Source organism: Ictidomys tridecemlineatus, chromosome 11 (assembly GCF_052094955.1).
Source record: "Ictidomys tridecemlineatus isolate mIctTri1 chromosome 11, mIctTri1.hap1, whole genome shotgun sequence".
NCBI classification, from domain to species: domain Eukaryota; kingdom Metazoa; phylum Chordata; class Mammalia; order Rodentia; family Sciuridae; genus Ictidomys; species Ictidomys tridecemlineatus.
This window is the reverse complement of record NC_135487.1, coordinates 58393134-58417196: the sequence shown is the minus strand read 5'-3', so window position 1 is coordinate 58417196 and position 24063 is coordinate 58393134. Positions and strand designations below refer to the sequence as shown.

Sequence of the window (24063 nt, the reverse complement as noted above, 5' to 3'; positions counted from 1 at the left end):
AATGGGAATGAATCCTCATTAAATATGCAGCTATACTCACGATTCTGAAGCAGACTATTGGTTTGCTGGCCTGCTTTTCTTAGTAGGACTGCTACATTCAACATTACCTCCTCTTTTTATGCATTCTCCATTTTCTGATCCTACTTTCTCAACCTAAGCACTGATGTCTTTGTTTGACTATATTAACTTCTGTCATAAAGTCTGGGTTTTGTTTTGGTTCGTTCCCCATCCCACTCATACCCCAAATACCTTGTTTAGTAGTTCTATTTCTTGAAACCAGTTGAAGGCAAGTTGGTGTATGAAACTGGAAGGTGAGGGTGTCTTGGAAGAAAATATCTTTCTATATCCTCATGTTCTGACTGTTGTTATTTAAGATTTGGTGTATATGCATGTATCTTAATTGCACAGCTTGATAATTTTTACATGTAGTTATATTATATATGAATGATTAATCCTGTGTAATTATAGCTCAAATTATGATCTGTAACCCACAGAAGTTCTTCAGACCCTACCTATTCACTACTCTCTTCCAAAAAAAACCAGTGGTTTGACTTTTATCATTATATATTTTTTGCCTTTGTTGAATTTTTATATTAATTGGAATTGTATGAGATTTACTCTTTTGTGTTTGTCTTTGTTCTTTCAGAATTATTTTATAATGTCATCATATTGTTAAATCTCAGCTTATCCTTTTTCATTGTAAAAATACTCATTTGGACTCTTGATGAACCTTGGATTGTTTTCAGTTTTCACTATTATCCAGAAAACTTCTGTGAGTATTCTTGTAAAGGTCTTCTATTAAATGTTATTATTGGGTGTATATCCAGAAGCAGAATTTTTGAGTATAAGTTATATATACATCTAGCATAAGTACATATTGCAGACATTTTCCAGAAGTTATTGAACCAAATTATACTCCCACTAGAAATATGTGACAGTTCAAGTTGTGCTACAACTTAACACTGAGGTATAATTAGTCTTTTCAGCTTTGCCTCTTCTGGTGACTGAGTAGTGATGTGCTATTGTAGTTTTAATTTGCATTTATCTGACAACATGCCCATATGATTTAGGTCTATCTCTTCTAAATAGAAAATATATGAATTATTTTACCCCAACACAACAAATTTTGTTTAATACTGAACTTCAATCACTCACATTATTGTCATTATTAAAATATTTGGATATTTCTAACATCTGAATTTATGTTTTCAGGGAAAATCCTAGTTAAAAGAATATTAGAGTACCAATATTAGTATTTCTATATGAGTACTGGTGAAGAATTAACTTTTCCCAAAGAGAAGCTTGACCTCCATCTTGGCTCCTGGGAAGTAGCTTCCAAACCTTTAACATTTTCCAAACAATTGGAGTATTTTTGTCATGAGTAGTCATCTGTTAGACTATACCTGATGGTCATGCTAATGTAGTGACTTGGAAAGGGCACTAGATAGTCATATTACTGAATGGACTAAAGTTAAATTTGGCTATTACAGAAAGATAAACCGTCTATTTTGATATCAGCCTGACCCTGCAGAAGACAGGAGCAGCTGGAGATTGAATGAGGTACAGAGTGATTTAACCAGTCATGATTATAGGATGAAGTCCCCATGAGAACTCTGAATGGTGAAACTTCCCTGGTTGGTAGTATTCTGAATATTGTCACGCTTTCATGCTAGAAAGATATTGAAAGCTTTGTGATGGGAACCCTCCTAGACTTTACCCTATGCATCTCTTCACCATAGGTACCTCCTCTAATATATTCTTTTATTATACTAAAACAATAACTTTTAGTATGTTACTTTCTTTCAATGAGTCCCATGAGCTTTTCTGGTGAATTATGGAACCCAAAGGTATTTGACAGATACTGGAGTTGTAACCAACTGGTCAAAAGGACGATGGCCCTGGAAATTCCTTATCCTTAACATGTAAAGTATAGATTACTTTGAGTAGTATTAAATCAATATAGAATTTATCATGAAAGCGTTTTAGGAATGAAGAGAAAAACAATATAATTATAAAATAATAAATTTTTCAGAAAAATATAAACAGTCTAGTAAAATAACCTTTAAATATAGGAAGCAAAATCACCTGGAAGAAGAAAAAAATTTAATTCGTCATTATAGTAGGGAATATTAATGTATTTGTATTAATTGATTGGTCAGGCAGTGAAATAAATAATAATGATATATAGGTTTTGGACAACCTATTAATAATTAAAAATTTGATTGTCTACCTACATAGCACCTAATAACTGAAAAATGCACATTCTCGAACACACATGAAACATTAAAAATGTCTGGGTGCCATTTTTTTCATAATTGAAAGTCTCAATAATGTTTTTATATGCAATTTATGAAAAATGAACACTGTTCACACTTTTATTTGTGTCTCTTTTTCAAGTTAGAGGCATCTGGTGCACCAAATGACATTGCTTAAGGCAATGGAACCCCCTTCTAATACAGCAATTATGGAATCTATGGAGAGCCAGGGGGCTGTCAAATTTTAACTTCTAGGGACTGACAAGTTGATATTAGGGGATCAGTGTGTGTGTGTGTGTGTGTGTGTGTGTGTGTGTGTACAGTCATATGATTTACTATCCCAAACTGACTTTACTCTCAATTCCAATGCCGTGGTTTGTATCTTTCCCTTGACTATCCCTTGACTTTCATAAGAGGCTGCTGGTGTAGCTGTCTCAGTCATTAATCTTATAGAAAGTCTCATCAATGATGTCAAATGGAAAAATGAATCCCAATATGCACAAATGTATGATATTAACATATAGCTTGAGGGTATTGTTCTTAATTGTCTTTCTTTAACAGAGATATAATTTGTTTCATAACTGCTTCAATTTATCTTACAGTGATTCAAAATATCTTAATTGCAGGCCAAAGTCCATTTAAAGATTGAAAAATGAAAAATGATTCTGGGACCATGACAGCAATCTTGGGAATTTCCCTTTCTTTGTATTTTTATTTTTGCTTGCTGTGCAATACTTGTACTAGTGCTTCTCATATAATATAAATATATTTCACCTAAGGATCTTGTTCATGGGTAGATTCTTTTTAAGTAGGTCTGAAAATAAGCCTGAGATTCTACATTTCTCACAAGCTCCCAGATGATACTGTTACCACTGACTGGCAGACAACAGTTTGTGCGTCAAAGCTCTGTAGTATGCTGAACTGTACCATCCTAGTCTACATTATACAAAAATTACATTTGTTCATATAGTTAACCCTAAATCAGTTAATAATATTTTAGCAACTAAAAAATACTTTCTGAAAATACGAGACAAAAGAGTAGTAAATGTAGTGGGGCAATAAATAAATTATGCAGAACATAAACATTTGTTGTTAGGTCTGTTATTTAGAAGACAATTGTTTCAACAAATGTGTTTACATATTGTGTAGAGGAAAGACGTGCAATTTGTTTTGCTTTAAGTTTGCAGTACATGCCAGTAGATGGCACTAAATATTCAATCTTATGAGAAGTTTGTATAATTAAGAGGAGCCCCAACATTTAGAAAGACAGTCTTTCTGAACTGCTCCCCAATCCCTAGACAGTCATGGAACTATCATTTGCAAACACCTTTATTTGATACCAGTTCTAAATATCTTTCTTTATGCAACTTGAATGTTAATAAATGTTTTCATTTCAGTGAATTGAAAAATCATACCCAATGAGATCAAATGAAAAAAAATATACATATATATATATATATATATATATATATATATAAAGTTAGGACTATAGTAGAGAATTTGTTTACATTTGTACATTGTGTGTATGTGAGAGGGGTCAGTTCTCTATTAAAGTAAGAATCAAAACAGAAATATAAAATTAGATAAACACTATTCAAAAGGATTATTTTAAAGAAAGGAAAGGACTATTGTAATGGGTGAAAGGGGGCTACGGCAACAGGCTATGAGATCTGCCAGGTTTAGAATAAAAAAAACAAGAGTTTATTCTTTGATAGGATGAAGTAAACAAGGCTAGAGAAAAATCCTGGCTTGGAGAAGTGGGATGAAAGGGCAGATGATGGATTGGACAGTAAATCAGAGTGCTTTCCCTTGAGAGGAGCCTGTTCTCAGGAAGGGCTCTTAAGGGGCTGTATTGGTTTACTATGAAGGTGGTTCAAAGATAAGAGGCAGGTCTAGAGGAAAGATAGAAGTTGAACCAAAGTTTGCTTAGTAGCATTTTGTTCTCATTGATCAGTGGGGACAAGCTTCATTCATAAATATTATTGAAACAAAGAAAGATAATTTGGAGGATTTTTGCCTGACCTTGTCATAGTGATACAAGTATAATATCCCGAGTCTTAAGTACATTACATAGGGAGGGTTGTCTCTTGGTACTAGGCTATGTCCAAGGATTGGGGAGATTTATTTAACATCACTATGTCAGGGATCACTTGGTTCTGGTAATGTTCAACATCATCTTAGATCAGAAAAAAAATATATATATATATATAATATAAAAGATGAAAATTATTTAATAGTAATTATTGCATTTATTCAATAAACTTGTTTTGGAAATTCATAAAATGTGTAAGTATGGGATCTGGTCTTTAAAAGAGTCCCCATATTATAGTTAAAAAGTGTTCCCCAAGAATCTGTGTTTTCAGTTTAGGAAATTCTACAGTTAGATAGTTAATTTGAGAATATGCTTTGATTTTCCTTAAAATATTTATATGCTTAATAAATACTTGCTCAATGAATGAATGAGTAAATGATGTATATTAAATATACCATTATGGTGTTTACATACAGTACTTTCTCCTTGCTTATCTGCCAGGGATGTGTTCCAAATTGCCCTTGTGGATGTCCAAAGCCATCCACATACTGAACCCTATATATTTACTATGATTTTTCCCATGCATATATACCTACAGTAAGCTTTAATCTATAAACTAGGCACAATAATACATTAGTAATAAAATATGATAATCATAACAATATAATTCAATAAAAGTTATGTGAATGTGATTTCTATTACAAATGTCAATATTTTTAGATCATAGCTGACCATGGGTAACCAAAACCTCAGAAAGCAAACCTGCAGATAAGGGAGGATGACTGTATAAGGTTCATACTAAATGAGACCTGTTCTAAGAGCTAAATTTCTTGAAAGATTTCATTATTGTTTATGGCAAATTTTCCCCAGGTGTTTTCTATAAGATTTAACAACTGCTTTTCAAGATGCACATATATTTTTAGTTTACAAGTGGAATTATTCCATCTTTCTTGAAATACCATGATGACTTGGACCTTTCTAACAGAGAGAGAGAGAGAGAGAGAGAGAGAGAGAGAGAGAGAGAGAGAGAGAGAGAGAGAGAGAGAGAGAGAGAGACTCTTAAACTGAGGGAATGAAGGACTATTTCAATTCCTGCTCTTAATATTAAAATTTCCAAGAGATGTTTTCCCTCTTTCCCATGCTTCTGAAGGGACTATTGTTTTAGGGAGAGAATGATGGTATGGGGAATGTCATTTCTTTCAAAATGTTTAATGTATGTTTTCTCATCTAATGCCCTCAGTAACTGTGCAAGGTCCAAGTTATAAGATTCTTACAGACTAAGATACTTTCACAAGTCCACATAATTGTGAAATAAAACAAAAATGTGATAAAGATACAAGTTCATTTAATCGAGATTTTTATGGAAAAGTTGTTCTGTTTCTGGAACAGAGTATGATGTAAGAATTTCAAGACTGAAAACAAAGTGTTCTCTGCCCTTGGATGCTTACTCTCTAAGGAAACCAGCTGATGTAAGTCCCATGGTAACATTTGTCTGAGTGCAGGAGAAGTAAAGGACTGGAGTGGTTAATTCTTCAGTGGGGGAAAGGGCTCTCAGAAGTGTCAAGATGGCAAGAGATGTTCCAGACATTCGAGTCTCTGCTTCCATAGAGTGAAGTGATGTCAGTCTTCCCTTCTAATTTATGATGAATCTGGATCAGAAGCAATGAAACGAATTTGTCATTTTAAAGCATTAGAATTTTGAGCTCATTACTGCAGTATAACCTAGCCTATCTTTGCTGAAACAATGGCATTTCTGACATTATCAGTGTGATCTTGAAAAATTCATTAAATTGCTTAGAAGTCAAGCCTACAATTTGGAAATTAAATGCTGCTTGAAAACTAAATTGTGTAATGATTATGGACAATACTAGACCAGGAGTCACAAGTTCTGAGTTTGTAATATACTTTGCCTCTAATCTGTGTAACTTTGGAAATTTATTTATTTTCTCATTTATTTATAAGACAATATATTGAATTCATACTATGATTGATTACTAGAAGATAAAGATGAATGCAATAAAGTTCTTGTCTGCATAGGAGTTCACAAGATACACGGAGAGACAGACAGATGGAAATAAATGCGATGAAGTGTGCTGAGTTATAGATAAGTTAAGTGTAGGTTATTATGAGAAGTCCGGAGCAGGCAACTGGATAACTGCACAGGGGAGTAAAAGAAGGCATCTTTGAGAAGACACTTCAACTTGAACCTTTTCATTAGAAAAGTGGCATTTATAGCAAAAAAAAAAAAAAAAAAAGAAAGAAAAGAAAAGAAAAAAACACATGTTACTATTTTAAATAAGGGAGATTCTATTTTCTTTCTTTTCTTACTAACACTCATACATCCAAACTATGACTTTTTGATTTCTGGACTGGAGAAAACTATGGATGTTTCTAATGGTTGTCAGAGTACCTTAATGACCCACTTTTAAAACATCCAATAATCCTTTGAGCATTATCTGGGACTTAGAAAAGAAATAAATTAACTCTATTAAAATGCTCAGCTCTACATATATCTTAGCCAGGGAAAATAATGCAGGAATTTTATGAACAGAAAAAAATTAGTTGCTTTAAGGTGATTTTACATTATTATAGACTATTAACTTCTAATGCCCTTAAAAAGGACTCATGTGTGTTTGTAAGCATGTGCTTCAGTAGTTATTTACCCCAAACTATAGGAAGAAGTTGGAGGCATGTGGCATCTCACACTGCCATAGAGATCTTAAAGAAAAACACTTATGAAGTGCTTAGCATTCCTCAGAGTTTTCTGATCCTATTCATGGCCTGTATTCAAATGCTGAAGCAATTTTAAGTTGCTCTATCTGATGATTCTTCAGGTAGAACAACTTACAGTTAAAGGCGGGTTCTAGTCTCCTGGAGTGGGGAGGCAGAAGGGTGTGGCAGATAGTACCTAAGAGAGGGAGAAAGAAGTCCTTCAGGGTAGAAACTAAGGAATTAGAAAATATTTTTTCATGGATACTAGAAACAATGGTACATATTGTTTAGATTTGTTTTAAATGTATTTCAGTTCTGAATATCAAGACTACAATTAAGGCTATTACTGTATGTAAAAACTGTTTTAGTGGTTCTTGGGGAGACTTAGGGATAGATCCCTAAAGGACGGAATGGCCATGCCTACATCACCTTCCACAGCAGCTAGCACTGCAGCAGTGCCACATGGAAGAGAGTAACTTTCTAGAACATCAGTTCCTGCCCAGCTTCTAAGTAAATGATGACCAGTGCTAGAGCTGAAGGCACTAGGGAGGACCACATTTGCCATGGTAGCAGTAACCAAGGAGATGACTCAGGATCAATATCTATACTTTCCTCCAAGGATGCTAGAAAAAGGGAGGCTGACATCCTACATTTACAGTATGAAAGTGCCTCTTCCATTTAGGTAGAAGTCAATACTTCTGTGTGGCTTCAGCACAGGTCAGTGGGATGATGAGCAAGGGTCCTTAAATGTAAGAGGGGTCACATGATGGACTTGGTCTATCCTGCCTGGTAATACAGAACTACTAGAAATTTAAGCATGATAAGATTTATGTTTTGCAAAACAGTCTCTCAGAACTTATTGAAAATGAATCAAAATAAGGAGTGAAAGGCAACCCAATACAGATACAAACAGAATTTTACTCTTATGTTTTTCTGCTGCATCTGGTGCAAGTAGTGGCTGGTGGAAGTTGTCCAAGACCATTGGTGGAATAAAACCATGGAGGCAATAATGAGGACCTGAACCACCTCAGTGTCTGTGGGTAAGGGAGAGACCTCTAGGACAAAAAGACAGTAGCCCTGGGATCACTGATTGGATATGGGATGAAAAGAAGAGCAATTTTAAAGTGACTCTGCTTTTAGAATTGAAAAAATTCTGATGGCTTTAGCTGAAAAAAAAATGTATATGAGAAATAAGTTTTACCTAGTTGGAACTTTACTTAGCTTAGTTGGAGCTTAACTTGTTAAAAAAAAAAAACTAGGAAATATCTAACTTTCTGATTATAGCTGCAACAATTTATGACCTGAAAATTCTAAAACTTTTAATAAACTGCTATAAAATTATTTTTGGTAGAAACATTGGCTTCCAATTGGTCAGAATTGTATATAACAAGACCCTGTTAGTGTTCACGAAAAAAAAAGATGATTATTTACGGGTCCTTCCCTGACCTTTTCTTTTTTAATACAATATAGAGTCTTGCCAATTGTTTGTTAATTCTTAGCATTATATAGCTTACCTACTTAGTTTATGAACTACTATGAACTCATTTCATTTTGTCTTCTTTTTTTCCTCATACTCTTCTAATATAAAAAAAATCATTAGATGCTCATTTGTGTTTTGATCTTGATTTGAGTTACATCTATGTTGTATTAACTTTAAATTCCTTGTTCTTAGATGTTAGTAGTTCTATTTGTCTTGTCATCATTCAAAAACTGCAGGTTTTTTTTTTTCAGTACTAAGGATTGAACCTGGAGGTGTTTTTCCACTGAGCTACATGTTCAGCCCTTCTTATTTTTAATTTTGAAACAGGCTTTTGCTAAGTTATCCAGGCTGGGCTCGAACTTGTGATCCTCCTGCTTCAGCTTTCTGAGTATCTGGGTTTACAGGCATGTGCCACCACACCTGGCTCAGTGTTTTCAATCTCAGAAATCATATATATTCATATATGTAATTCATTACTTCCAGAAAACAATGAGCAACCAGAAAATGAAATAATAATTATAAAACCCTTCCATATTAACAATCAATGTAAAACATTGAAGGGACAACTTTGATAAGAAATGCATGTAATATTTCACTGAGGGACATAAAAGAATTCTTGAGTAAATAAAGCAATATACCATATTTCTGAATAAGACTGACTATGGTTAAATATTAGTTTGTCTAAACTCCTATTGTAGATTGAATATAATTAAAATCAAATTTCAATTGGATTTTTTAACTTTGATAAAATTATTTTACAATTCTTCACACCAATACTCAAATATCAGCAAAGATAATTAAAAGAAGAAACTTTTTTTTTTCCTATCGTTAACATTTTTTCCCCAGGCTTTTTAGGTAAAAATAATAGAAAAATAAAAGGGACTCAGAAACATTGTTTTAGCTACAATTTATATTGGAAAGAGCTCTAGAGTGCAAATTGCACTGAAGCTTATTCAGTCTTTTAGGCAAGAAAGCCTCATCTTATCAATTACTGGATATGGGTCACCCCTGGAGGGAGAGAGTATAGTTCTCAGGCACTGCCTAGTAAGAGAACTCCAGTCTCCAAAGAACCATTTTGTGGAGGAGGTGGCCAGTATAAACCATTAGCAGAGGTATTCATTGCAACTGAGGAATAAGCACTGGATAGTTTCTGCTGTGGAAGGACGATATTTAGTAGTCATTATAATCACAAAATACAACAATTTGTATGGAAACTTACAGAATTCAACAAATGTTAGATGTTAGAGAAGAGTTCTCAAAGTTACTAGATTTATGATTAATGTATAGAAATAAGCATTCCTCCAGATGGGAAAGAAAAAACTAGAAAAAGAGATGAAAGTTAAAATACTATTTTTAATGAGCAGCAAAATTCTGAAGTACAAAAACAAATTTAACAAATTATATACACAATTTGGGGCAAAACATTATATCCTACTAAAGAACATAAAAGAAGATCCAGATAAAAGATATTCCTGAGTGTTATGGTTACCAACCATTAAAAATCCTGTTGAGGTTGAGAAAGTAATTAACAGAATGTTATTTAAAAGCTGAGCATGGTGGTAAGCATATAGTCCCACAGTCCCAACTTTTAGGGAGGCTGAAGCTATAGGATTACTTGAGTGCAGGAGTTTGAGGCTGACTTACTCACAACATAGTGATGGCACGTCTCTTAAAAAAAGTCAATTATTCCACCAATTAGTGTAGCCCAAAACTGAGAAATACTAAATTTCTGTCAATAAGAATTGAAAAATGAAGGTATAACTATATAATAGAATATGAAAAACAAAGAAATCTATATCATTGCTATGGTAAGACATCTAATGCATATTAAGTGAAAAAAAAACAGGTTTAGAATGCATTGCGCCTGTATTTATGAAAATAGCTTTGGAATCAGGTAGAGGCCGGAAGCATTTTGAGTAACAAGGTAGGAAAAATAAAAACAAAAAAAAAACCACATTGTTTTTAATAAATTTTTGGCGAGAGTATAGAGGCTGAAGATTTTGGTGAGGACTCAGAAAGACATGAGGGACACACAAACAGGTTTGTGTCTTCTCCTTCATATTCTTTCCCTCCATTTTTTTCTTATCCAGACTTCATGTGTTTTGAAGCCTTAGTCAGTTCCTCTTCCTGAGTAGCTGATTAGGTCTACGCTCTAACCATCTCCCTGTCAATCTCTTAGGCTCTAGAGTACTCTGCATCAGCCCTAATCACCCCAGGACCAGATATCACACAACAGGGACAGCCTGTGTACCTCTGAGCCTGAGAAATTTTTCAAATTACCAGATGCACAGGGAGCTCATAAAACCCATCAAACTCTACCCCCACTTGCTATATATAAACTTCTTCCTAATGCTCCAGCTTGCTATTAACCTGTCCTTAGTTGCAGACCCCATATGTCTCTACCTGCAGCTTTCTGTTGTTTGGAACTGTAAATAACAGAAAATTTTGACTGTCATCTACCTAAGTATCAATGTATTATATATTACAATCAAAAGAAACTTTTTGTTTCAGTGCTGGGAATTGAACTCAGGGGTACTTTACCACTGAGCTACATCACCAGTACTTTAAATATTTTATTTTGAGATGGGGTCTCACTAAGTTATAGAGTGTCTTGCTAAGTTACTGAGACTGGCCTTGAACTTTCATTCTTCCTGCCTAGGTCTCCTGAGTAACTGGGATTACAGGCATGTGCCACAGTGCCTGACCTTTCTTTTAAGTCTTATAAAACTACATATTATTGGAAATCAGAGAGAAGAAAATTGTCTTTATATATGGCAGAAAACTTACCTGCATTGTATCCTACACTTGTAAGTGATAAATTTGTGTATTTAATTGATATTTCCAGGCAAAGTGTAGAAGGTGAGGCTTGATTTATTGTTGCCGCTAATAGTAAAATGTAAGAGAAAGAGATAACTTGAGGGAACAACTGCTAAGCAAAAGGAAATCAGTACTTAATGATTTTGGAAACTGTCAGTTTATTCAGATTGTAAATATTGCCCAAATTAAGAGATCTGCTGTCAGAAAAAAAAAATGTGCTCTTAAGAAAATCAAGGGCTAACTGGACGACATTTGCTAGTTTCTCAGAAGGAGCGAAGGTATTCAGTCACACAGGATTCTTTGAGATTAAATGTCTGACTCATAGATCCCTCAGCTATCTCAGGAAAAGACAATAGAAGTGAAATCATCTAGAAAAGACCCATGGAGAAGCCTCTTGTCTAATGAAGTGAATTCCTGTGACACACACAGAAGACTCATAAGATTGTTGAGAATGTTTTATCAGAAGAAACTGCTAGTATTTCTCTAAAGAAATACAGGAGATAAAATAAAATTAGATCATTGGACTTCCAAAATTCTTTAGGTAGAAAGCAGGTTGATAAACCACTTAGGTGCAATCATGTACTACCCTTCATGAAAATTAGATGACTCTAAGGGTGGAGCTGCTTGCAGAGAAAAACCTAAAGTGACAGAGGGTTATTTACTACTCTTAAAACAATAACAAAGTTGACCTTATTGAATTTCAAAATTACTTAAGATCAGTGTGACTTCTTTCTTTTCTTTTTTTTCACATTTTGAATGTTATTTGCTATAGCATTTATTTATTTTTATATTTTGAGTACCAGGAATTGAACTTAGGGGCACTCTACCACTGAGCCATATGCCCAGCTCTATTTTATATTTTATTTAGAGAGAGGATCTCACTGAGTTGCTTAGTGTCTCATCTTTGCTGAGGATGGCTTTGAACTCATGATCCTCCTGCCTCAGCCTCCCAAACTGCTGGAATTACAGGCATGCACCACCGCACCTGGCTTGCTATAACTTTTATGCTGTGCTATATTTTGGCAACAGCTAACTTGTTTTTTAAGGATTTGTAAGAGGTGAACTTGTAAATTCGACTGAGAAATTTTCCAAAAATAAATTTTGAAGGTACAACTTGGTTTCTTTTTCCTGCTTATAGAAAAATCTGAGAGGAAAAAGCAAAGTGATGATAGAAAGGAGAATACTAAAGATGCTGTATTTTAAAGATAGAGGAAGCCCCCACAAGCCAAGAAATAAGGACAACACCTAAAATCTAGAAGGGACAGAAAACAGATTCTCCCTTAAAATTTCTGGCAGGAAAAGTCCTGCCAACATCTTGGCTTTAGCTTACTCAGTCTGGTTTTAGACTTCTGACTTCCAGAACTGAAATAAAACAAATCTGTACCCTTTAAGACAATAAGCTTATAGTAATTTTATGGTAATAGTACAGATACACATATGGGAATAATATTTATATAAAAACATACTTGCATGATGCTTCATATATTTCACCATTAGCCTTAACATTTTGTACAAGTATGCTTATTTGAATCTCATAAAAACCTTTGCATTCCTATATACATATTTAGGTGTGTATGTGTGTATATAAGGTATTTTTCATAAAAAGAAATGTAAAATTTAGGTTAAGTAACTTAAAATAGGATTTAATCCTGATAACCTCATGGGATTGTGTTTTTAATCATAACATAAAATGTGATCTGATTTTTTTTTATTATGGAAACAATGTACTCCTGGAAAAAAATACAACAAAATATTAGTAGGGTTATTTTAGGGTTTGGAAATTATAACATATGTTTTCTTCTCTTTACCTTTCTGTATATTCTTTGTGTAAAAATATTTTAAAAATTTAGTTTCATAGAATTATGTTTTATAGAAATTGATAATTTTATTTGATTTTTATATGGTGGCTTTTGCTAATCTTAAATTAATTTTTTACTTAACTAAAGGGTCTGCTAATTAAAATTTTCAGAATGGCAGAGGATTACAGCCTTGTGTCTAAGATTCTTTGAATCACAGTCTGAAAGATAATGTACATAGCAAGATATGAGAACATCTGAGTAAACAAGAAGATTTTGATAAATTAAAAATATATATATATCACTATTTCTTGACTTGAAGAATCAAATTACTTTGCTTCAAAATGAGTTAACAGATTATTATAAACAGAATTCTGAGATTGCCTCAAGATTTCTACGTTTTGATATAGACTACCTGCATAAATCCCTCCACTTGAGGTGTGGGATGAATATAAACTTATGATGAGATAGATATTCCCTTAATTGATGATGAAATTTTAATTTCCCCATCAAAAGTCATGTTGCAATTTAGTGCCCATTGTGAGGTAATGCTTAGCCAGCTCCCCCCGCCCCAACTGGGAGCAAAACACCTGACAAGTAGAAAAGGAACAGTTTATTTTGGTGATCATTGTTGCAGAGGGCTCAGTTCATAGATAGTCTACTCCATTCCTCGGAGCTTGAGGGGAGGCACAAAATCATGGCAGAAGAGTGTGGCAGAGAAAAATGCCTCAAGGCATCATACCGGGGATCTGGGAGTGCTAAGACATCCCACCAGGAAGGTGAGAATGCCAATAAGTTCAACTCACAAAATATATACTCCAAAGGCAAGCAGTAAACACCCCAGGGACCCACCTCCTCCAGCCACATTCAACCTGCTTACAGTTACTACCAAGTTAATTCCTAATTGTGATTAATGCACTGATTGGGTCAAACCTTTATAACCCAATCATTTTATTTATAAATTTTCTTGCATTGTCTCACACATGAGCCTTTGGAGGATATCACATACTAAACCATAACAGGTAATAAGAAGATGGAAAATTATTCAAGTCGTGGTATTTGGAGGTGAAACCCTGAAAAGGTAATCGAGGTTAAATGGGAAAACAGTTCATAAGGGTGGGACCCTAATGCAATGGGAGTCTGGCTTTATAAGAAGGGGAAGGACTTGAGGTAGATGCTGTGTTTCACCCTGTTATACACTGCATCTTAGTACTCTGCAGATCCTTTTTCTATCACGAAAAAGGACCTTACCAGATTCAATACTTAACCTTGTACTGCAAGGCCTTCAAAACTGAACTCAAAATCCCTTTCTTATTTATAAATAATTCACTCTGTGTTATTCATAAATAGCAACAAAACTGGATTAAGACAATTAGGTAGTTATTTGAAACTGCTTGCTGGGAACAAGGCAGCTTGAATAAGAACTGACAGTGTCCTCTACTAGCTGAGAGTGAGCCCCAGCCAACAGCAAGAAATGGAGGTTTCAGTTTTATAAATGTGGGAAATGTGATTATTCCAATAATAGAGAAGGACCATGTGCTACAGATAAGAATAGAGCCCCAGCTGACATCTTGGTTATACCCTGGCAAGACTCTGAGCAGAGAACTCGTTCTGTGGGCAAGATTCTGAGCAGAGAACTCGTTCTGTTGGCTTCTGACCCACAGAAAGTATGAAATAATGAATTAATTAGTACAATTGCGGTTGTTTGTTATGCAGTAAGGGAAAACTAATATGTGTGATAAACTTAGATAAAATTCCTCCTATAAAAAAGAGAATTAACTGAAGTAGCTGTACCAGGTTTATGAATCCTATTCCACACTCTTAAGTTTCAGAATATTGGGACTACAGTGAACATACATCTAGGCAATATCCCACTCTCTAATGTTTTTTTTCCCTTTCCACTCTCTCTGTTATAAAAGCTGAGAGAGTGTGGAGGAAGTCGAAGGAAATCTCAATTGGGTGCCTTACTCTGTTTCAAGAGCTATGATATGTGCTTTATATCTTTTTCTGGTTTTATCCTTAAAAGTCCATGAGGAGGTACACACTTGTATCCCCATATTTTAAAGCCAGAAACAGGTTCAGAGATATTAAGTACCTTTTGCAAATATAATGGGGTGGCAATAGGGCCATCACCCAGGCACTGCTGACTTTTATTGTCTCCTCTCTGCTTTTTACTGTTACTTCCACACTTCTTAAGCATCCTCATACAACTCCTCAGCTACACCTAGAACAAATAACAAATATCTATTTGTAGCAGGTAAACTGCCAACTTAATTTATTCAAAATTATTTTATAATTTTTGAGAATAAAGAGACAAATAGCACCTTTATTATTAGAATAAATTTTATAAATTATACAGCTTAAAATACTTGAGATGTACTTATTTATTTATTTTTTGTTTGTTTTTATAGGGTGAGGATCATACTGTCAGTCATAGGGAGAGTTGGTTCAAAAGTACTTCCAAGCGAGGCATGGTAGTGCATGACTGTAACCCCAGTGCTTGGGAGGTTGAGGTAGAAGGATCCCAAGTTTGAGACCAGCCTGAGCAACTTAGCAAAACCCTGTCTCAAATTTTGAAAATAAGAAGGACTGAATATGTAGCTCAGTGATAAAGCATCAGGCCTGGGCTCAGCCCCCTGTGCAGGGATAAAACAAAATCCAATATGAAAGGAAAACATAATATGAAACTACTCACAGCAGGAAGCAAGGTTGTTTTTCAGCCATCATTTGTATTCCCAGTTGCCTTGGGATATTGTACTATGTAAGTCATCTTAGAATGCATTTAACAGTTTCCAAGGGTTAATATTTTTGAAGTACTGTTTTTTTTAAATTTAAAAATATTGCCTAAAATCATAATAGTTAACATTTCCAGGAGGCTCAGAGCCATATGAGCATTTGGAATCAAGACAAAAGTTATCAGCCAGAATGAAAAAGGCTAAGGGGTCACAGACACTGGCAGCATTTGTTCTTTAGAGAGGCTTCATCTGAACAATAGACACACTGTTGCCAAGATTCATGAAATTGTTAAATCTGGAATATGACAAAAAGTGAATGACTTCTAATGAAGAAGATGGAGGAAAATGTAGCTATTGGCTATTGGGAAATGCTATGTGTTGCTTGATTGGGCATTGTCAGTAGGCTTTATTCTAGGAATGCACATTTTTATGCATTCACTTTTCTCTAAATTTTTTAGTTTATCTTAGGATTAATGTGGTATGTGAAATAGACAAGTATGAATTTTTTTGGTAATCTGTTAGAACAAAACATTTTATTTTGCTATTGTTGTTATGACACTTTATAAGTTGTGCTTTAATAATCCACCACTTTTCAGGAATTTGTATTAATAATGATACTCATTTTCTACCTTCACGTTTCATATATAAAAGGACTTGAAGGATTATATAAACCACCAGTAAGTCTTTCACTCTTTTTATTACTGACCCTAACTATGCCTTTCAAACTCTACCCAGGTTTGCCATCTGTCTCTAACCTCAGACTCTTACAGAACTTTTAAAGAATAATGCACCAGAAACCACAGACCAGAGACTGATTGACTTAAGAGGTAAGATGGATCTGAACACTAGGCCCCAGGGTTCAGAAGTAATCACATGTGTGAATAAAGAAAGACAATATAACCACTCAAATCCCTGAATGATAACTGAGAATCAATAGGTCTGATTTTTAATTTTGGTTCTGCAGCAGCATTAGCAATCTAAGCTACTATTTCAGAGAAAGCATAAAATACAGCACTGAAACAAGATAAAATTGTTTTCTTCTTTTAATATGTCACAAGTGAATGGTTCAGCCAGACAGGGTGGCTGTGACATTTTCAACATCTGGCTTCTAAATTGCTCATCATATTACTATATTTGACTTAAAAGAAAGGGCGAAGGAAGAACAGGAAAAAAAAAAAACTTTGTGTTTGAGAAATAATCTAACATTGTACACATTATTTCCATTTACTTCCAATTGGCTAAAATCTGGTTATATATTATAGTTCTCTCACACAACACAATGTTTAATTGTGTTTTCTTGTACGTGATGCCTCTGGGTGTTGGGTCAAATAACATGGCTGCTTCTACTTCAAGAGAGTTGTAGTAGACAGAATTTTGCCTCCCAAAAGCCTTTGTTATTTTGATATTTGGCCAATGAATATGTTTCACTACATAACAAAAGGATTGTAATTAAGGTTACTATTTCACTGACTTTAAAATTATCCTAGATTATCTGATTGGGCCTAATAGAACCATAGAAACTCTGAAAGCAAAGCTCTTTCTCTGGTGGTAGCAGACATAGAAGTCAGGAAGCAATTCAAAGCATGAAAAAGAATCCATACCACATGCCATTGTTGGCTTGAAGGTGAAGGGGCCACTTGTCAAGAAAATAGACTTCAATTTTAACAGCCACAAGGAACTAAATATTGACAATAATCTGAGCAAGACTGAGAGAATATTCTTCCCCAGACCCAGAGCATCCTCCCAGCTCAAATATCACCTTGATTTTGGCCTTGTAAGATCCTAAATCAATAATCCAGCTGAGTCTACCTGGCCCTCTTTATTTGTAAGACTGTGGAATGATAAATGGGTATTATTTCAAATTAACATATTTGTAATAACATACTATAGCATCAAAGAAATCTAACTAAGGAATTTTTGAAAAGTAATTCCTAGATATGAAGCTAGATGCCAAGCCAAAATTTGGAAGGTTTTATTTCTAAAAAGAAGATGAATAGAACATACATTGGGGACAATCAGGAGAAAACACAGCAGCCAAGTCTGCGTGATTGTGGCTTCAGATTACTCATCTGAAATCTCTATTATGTAACTTAACCGAGGATCTCTGTGATTCCTTTCCTGTGATCTGATTTATGGCTACACTAAAGATACAATAAGTTTTATCTTTCTATGCAGACAGTTTTGCATAGAATATGTGAGTAGTCACTCACTCTTTGTTTGTCCCATCAAGAAACCTCCTCCCTCTGGTCAGCTCAATTCCTCTTCTTCCTTTCCTTCAGCACTCCATAAATTTGCATCAGAGAAAAGAAAAAAAAAGTATAAAAATAGCAACAAAAGTAATGGTAAAAAACAACAAGTTAGCATAATTTCTAGGTATGTAGGTAGGGGAGGGAAGAGAGGCAAAGTCAGAAGAAAGCAGAAGAGAAACAGAGGAAGGAAAGAAGGTGCTTTAGGCTTTGAAATAAGTCTTCTTCATACAAATAAAATTGAAAGGCAAAAATACTCTGCATGTGTATAGAAGAGAAAAGTGACAGTACAGTTGGGAGATCAAGTTCATTCCTTTTTCCCACTCTTTTCAAGCCTGGGCTACCACCATGTTCATCTCTATCAAAGGCACTCCCATCCTGCCGAAAAATCAAAAACAAAAAACAAACAAAAATAGTTTAAAAAGAAGTTAAATTAAAGACATTAGAGAATAAAAAATATAAAGTAGATCACATTTCTCATTATGTATGATTAGATTAATATTTATTCAGGGCATTTAAGTAATTGATTATTTTCAGACCAGGTACCTCTGCTCTCAAAAGCTGCAACCAGAGGTATAAATGGATCTCCAGCCATCTGGCAACAGATGATTAAGAGACAATGTCTGAGGTTATAACCTTCCCCATCACTAACTTTTGATTTTGTTTGTGTTCCATTTGAAATCTTATGAGATCTTAATTTCCTCCAATAAAGGTTTATTTAAGAAATAAAACTCATTAAACTCTAAATGACTCATAAAAATTCACATCTACCTTCCTTCTGAAATGCTAACTAAATTTCAAGTAATACAAATAAAATAAAATTAAGCCTTTTTGTTTTCAAGTATCCTGGTGGTTGACAGGTTTGGAGTTTAGTCAGTGTGTTTGGTTTTTCTACCCAAGAATGGAATGTCAGGTTTTTAAAGAAAACATGGCCATCTACATTTTAAAGCTGAACTCATTATTTCAGATTTTAAAGTAGCCTGAGTCTTAGGAAAATTTAATTTTGTATTATATTTGATGTTTTTTTCTTTTAAAAAAAAATCACATGGGACTTAGTTTGAAGATGGTAGAATTAGAAAACACACACACAAACATTCTTTATGTTACTAGATGTGGGACTGAATATTAGTGTAAAAACCACTGAGGAGGCCTGCTGTGGGTTCAACTGTGTGACCAAAAGATACTGCAGTGCCAACCACTACAGAGCCAACCTCCCTGTGAATGTGACTTTTTTTGGAAATAGGATCTTTGCATGTGATCAAGTGAACATGAGGCAATTAGAGCATGTCTTATTCCACATGACTATGTTCTTATAAGCATGTAAACTTTGAACCCAGATGCAGACATGCAGTGAGGGAAGACACAGGAAGAATGCCATCTTCAAGCCAAGAAACTCCTGAGGTTACCAGAAGACAGGGGAGAGAAATGGAACAGGTTCACCCTCACAAGAAACCAACCCTACTGCCTCTTGATTTTGGTCTTCTGGCCTCCAGAACTGTGAGACAATAACTTTCAGTTGTTTCAGTCACCTAGTTTATGGTTACTTTGTTAAGAAAACCCTCTGAAATTAACCCATGACCCTAGGCACCTTGCCTACAGTGAGATGTCCTGTCTTCCTTTACATCTGTCTTTTAGCATTGTGGAAATGCCCTTCTTCCCAGGTGCCAAGCTTCTCAATTTGAGAGTACCAGTGGAGTTCCTCCCGTAGCATTTCTGTTGGGGCGAGTTTTGTTTCTGGTACTCAAAAAGAACCTGATGTGAAAAAGTTGAATTTCTTGCCTTCCTTGCCTCTACTCTTCTTTACTCACTCTATTATTTTTCTCTTTCTCCTCCACTCACACACAACATTAGTACAGAACTGCACTGGAATAAGATAACAGTTTAAAAATATCTCCTAGTGTGGTGTTGACAACTTCAGAGTCTCCTAGAAAGAAATCTATGCTACATAACAGGACTCCAACTGACCTCCATAGAGATTTCCCTGTGTTCAGAAAATGCAAACATTAAAGGTGGAATGAGGCAGGCGCTATGGGACACTCCTGTTATCCCAGTGGCTCGGGAGGCTGAGGCAGGAGGATCACAAGTTCAGAGTCAGCCTTTGCAAAAGCGAGATGCTAAGCAACTCAGTAAGACCCTGTCTCTAAATAAAATAGGGCTGGGGATATGGCTCAGCAGTTGTGTGCCCCTTAATTCAATCCCTGGTTTCCCCTCCCCCCCAAAAGTGGAATGAATTTACATGATTTTAAATTGGAAATGCCAAAAATAAATAGATAGATAATTCTCATATTAGTTTATTACCATACATTTTATTTTTCTGGAATTATTAGTTCTAAAAATATATTATGAAAAAGAAAAGCTCATCAAGGAAAAATACACAGGGAAATTGAAAAAAGAAAAACCATGTAAAAATTATAAAGAATTTAATGGCTTAACACAACACAGGTCATTTAGTCACAATTTCTATGGGGTGGAAGTCTAGAAATGGAATAACAAGTGTTCTTTGATTGTCTTAGGATGTCTTAGGTTGAAATCAACACGAAAGATGAGTTGTAATATCATCAAGAGCCTCTTCCAGACTTTTTTGAGTTGCTGGCAGAATTCAGTTTCTTGTAGTTGTAGGAAGGAAGTGCCCATTTTCTTTCAGACTGTGAGCTGGCTGTAGCTTTCCACAACTAAAAGATGCCCACATTTCTTGTCATGTATTTCTTTTCATCTTCAAAATTAGCCACAGAAGATCTTCACCTGCTTTAATTTCCTTTCTTCAGGAAGAGACCCAACCCTTTTAAGGGCTTCCTTGAGTAAATAAGGCCCACCTAGGATAATCTCTTATTTAAGGTCAACTGGGTCATATAAAGTAACTTAATTAGGGAAGTGATATTCCATCAAAATCACAGTTTCCTCCCAGATTCAAAGGGAGTTATACAGATGCATGGGGCGTTAGTAGTTATCTTAGACTTCTGCCTACCCCAAAGCACAAAATTTAACTGCAGTACATCTTAGGATGATAGAAATATAGCCACCTAATGAAATACTATGTAGCTACCATAAAAGTATAAAGGTGCTCTTTATAGATACTGATATAGAAAGACACATTATTAAATGAGGAAAAAAGCCAGGAACAGAATAGCATATAGAGTAGCTCTGCATAAGACTTGCAGGGAAAAAAAATGGCTTAAAGTTATTTACCTATATTTTCATATTTTTGAATAATCAAATACCAAAAGAATATCCAAGGACGTTGTTAGCTGTTAAACATGTTGTGTGGGGAAAGGGCGGGCAGGCAATGATTAGATGGAAATTGGGTGTCGGTAAGAGTTTTACATACAGTTTTTATAATGTTGGTTTTGAACAATTTAAATGTGTTATCTATTAAAATTGGAATTTGAGAAAGATTAAGTGAGACAAATATGTATTTATAATAACACGTAGAGTTAGTTTTTTGCTGGATGGGGAGGAGAACAATGATTAGGCTGAAACTCTTGTTCTAAAGATGCGGGCAGTGTGTTGGTGGTCAAATGTGACCAGGTTGACTAAGATTCCAAGAGGAGAAAGGTCATGCCATATAGATAAGCAAGCTGTTTTGCTGGTTCTAAAGAAGAATGTGATTCCAACAAGTGAAAGCACAACTGCAGTCTTTGGTTGGAGATATCCTCCTGCCTAGCCAGGCTGTCTGCCAGAAAGGGAGTCTGCAGTACTGTCTATCGATCCACTTAATCAGAATTTCTCATTTCAAGAACAAGGGAAAAGCATTATATCCCTCAAATCTCATTAGATATCATTGGATCATTGATTTCATATATTGATTAGAAGACGACATATAGTTTAGATGATTTTAAAAATAACTTCTTGCAAACCATTAGTCTGTGTGAAAGTCAGAAAATTGAATGAGCTTGCTTCATTTTTTTTTTTTGTTTGTATCGCAGTACAAACAAGGGTTGTTGGTAAATAGTGAAAAGACATGCTTATCAAATAATTGGACTCTCCAAACTCTACTGTTTTTCTTCCTTTCTACATTTTTGCCTATCATTACCATACACTGAATTACTTCTTTAGTTATTTTAAAGTCCCAGTATTCATTCATATTTTTAGAAATAGCAAGATAGGTACAATGAATTTTCATATAACTTGCTTCCACATTTCACTCAAAATTCTATTCAAGTATCAGCTCCACCGCGAGGGCTTCTCTAAAACAGTCCACCCCTAACCCAAAACCTTACCCTCTTATCTCATCTTTTTTTTAATAGTATTTAGTTTTGAAACCATGACATATATATATTTACTTGTCTATCTCTTCCATTATAATGCAAACTCCATGAGCCAAACAGGGGCTTTGTTCTGTTTGCAGTTGTGTCCAATGTGACTAGAATAATATTTGTCTTGAAAGACATTCAAAAATTGCATATTGATTGAATAAATAGCATATTTACTGAAGAATAAATTCTATCCACTGTCCTCAAGTGACCTATGTTAATTCTCACTTTCCCTTCCTTTAAGGAAGTATCTTCTAAAGGTTAGAAAGCAAAAGCTCAGTGTGTCTGTCTATTTGGCCAAAAGCTGCCTCTTTATGGAAGTGGCATGAGGGCAACTCATCATGTCACTGCCTAGCAAATATCTGAAAGAATTAGGGTGGCAGTTCCTCTTTGAGCAGTATGATATAATAAAAAATAAATATTTAGTCTTTGTCTCTAGTTCCCAGCATGAAACTCCTAAAAGCTTTCAGTCTATTATCTTTTTAATGCTAATAAAGTGACCTTCTGGGGGTGTTCAAGTGGCTTCAGAAGAGGGACTTGTCCCCAGTAAACCGATCTTGTGATGGAACAGAACTTTCAGTACTGCCTCTTCTCCACCTCTGGGGATGAGGAAGGAGTGGAGATTGTGTCTAATCATGAATGATCAACAATTTAGTTAGTCATGCTTATGTAATGGAATCTCCACTTAGTATTAACAGTAGGGTCAAAGAACTTCTGAGGTTGGTGAAGACATAGATGGTTGTGGGTCCAGAGAGAGTATAGAAGCTCTGCACCCCTCCTCCAGGCCTTGCCCTATGCATTCCTTCCATTTGTTTTTTCCCGAATTCTGTCATTCATAATAAACTGATATGCATGAGTAAAATGTCTTTCTCAGTTTTCTAAATTGTCCTAATAAATTAATGAAACTGGAGAAAGGATTGCAGGAACTCCCTAATTTGTGGTTGGCTAAGCAGAGATGTGGACCGCCTAGGTACCCCATTCTCAGCTAGCATTTGTAGAAAGGACAATTTTAGGGAACTGAGCCCTGAATCTGTGGGGACTTTGAGTAGTGTCAGAAATTGAACTGAGTTGTTGACACTCAGATTTTATTGGAGGATTGGAGAATTGATTGTTATTGTAAAGTAAACAGAATTTTGTGTTTGAAAAAGCATATCCTGGGCGGGGGATATGGCTTAAGTGGTAATGTGCTCACCTGGCATGCGCAGGGCTCTGGGTTCGATCCTCAGCACCACACAAAAAATTAAAAAAATAAAGATGTTGTGTCCACCAAAAAACTGAAAAATAAATATTAAAAAATTCTCTCTCTCTCTCTCTCTCTCTCTCTCTTTAAAGAAAAGAAGAGGAGAGAAAAGAAAAGAAGAGAAAAGAAAAGAAAAAAAGAAGAGAAAAGAAGAAAAAGAAAAGAAAAGAAGAGCACATCCTAAGCTCTGGCAGTGGGTTCTATCAGAGCTTCTCCTTGGCTGCCCTGGGAAGCATCCTCCATTTCACGTTCTTTCTTGAATTGGATAATTTCTGTTTAGAAAATTCCTCAAAATTGTTCCTATGCTTCTACTTGAATAGGTTAGACAGGGTAGTTGTGTAGAGATGATAAAGCCCTGGAGGCGCTTTTAAATTTTATGTTGAATGAACTTTGGAGGTTTAGCTGCAATTTTAAGGCGACAGAAAAGGTCCCAGTCTTCACTCAGAAATAAATGAATATTTGAACTTCTTTTGGTGCATGTTTGATCAATTGACTTTGAA

General features: G+C 35.0%; 1 long non-coding RNA gene across 2 annotated transcripts; it reads left to right on the top strand.

Annotated features, from left to right (window-relative positions):
• The first annotated feature begins 644 nt into the window (after window positions 1–644).
• Window positions 645–24031, top strand: LOC144367725 (uncharacterized). 2 transcript variants are annotated; one of them, XR_013427250.1, is made up of 4 exons: window positions 645–772; window positions 16563–16654; window positions 19411–19570; window positions 23656–24031. It is a non-coding gene; the product is annotated as an uncharacterized LOC144367725 (long non-coding RNA). The 2 variants fall into 2 exon arrangements; XR_013427249.1 differs by lacking the exon at window positions 645–772 and adding an exon at window positions 1491–1560.
• Window positions 24032–24063: the final 32 nt, after the last annotated feature.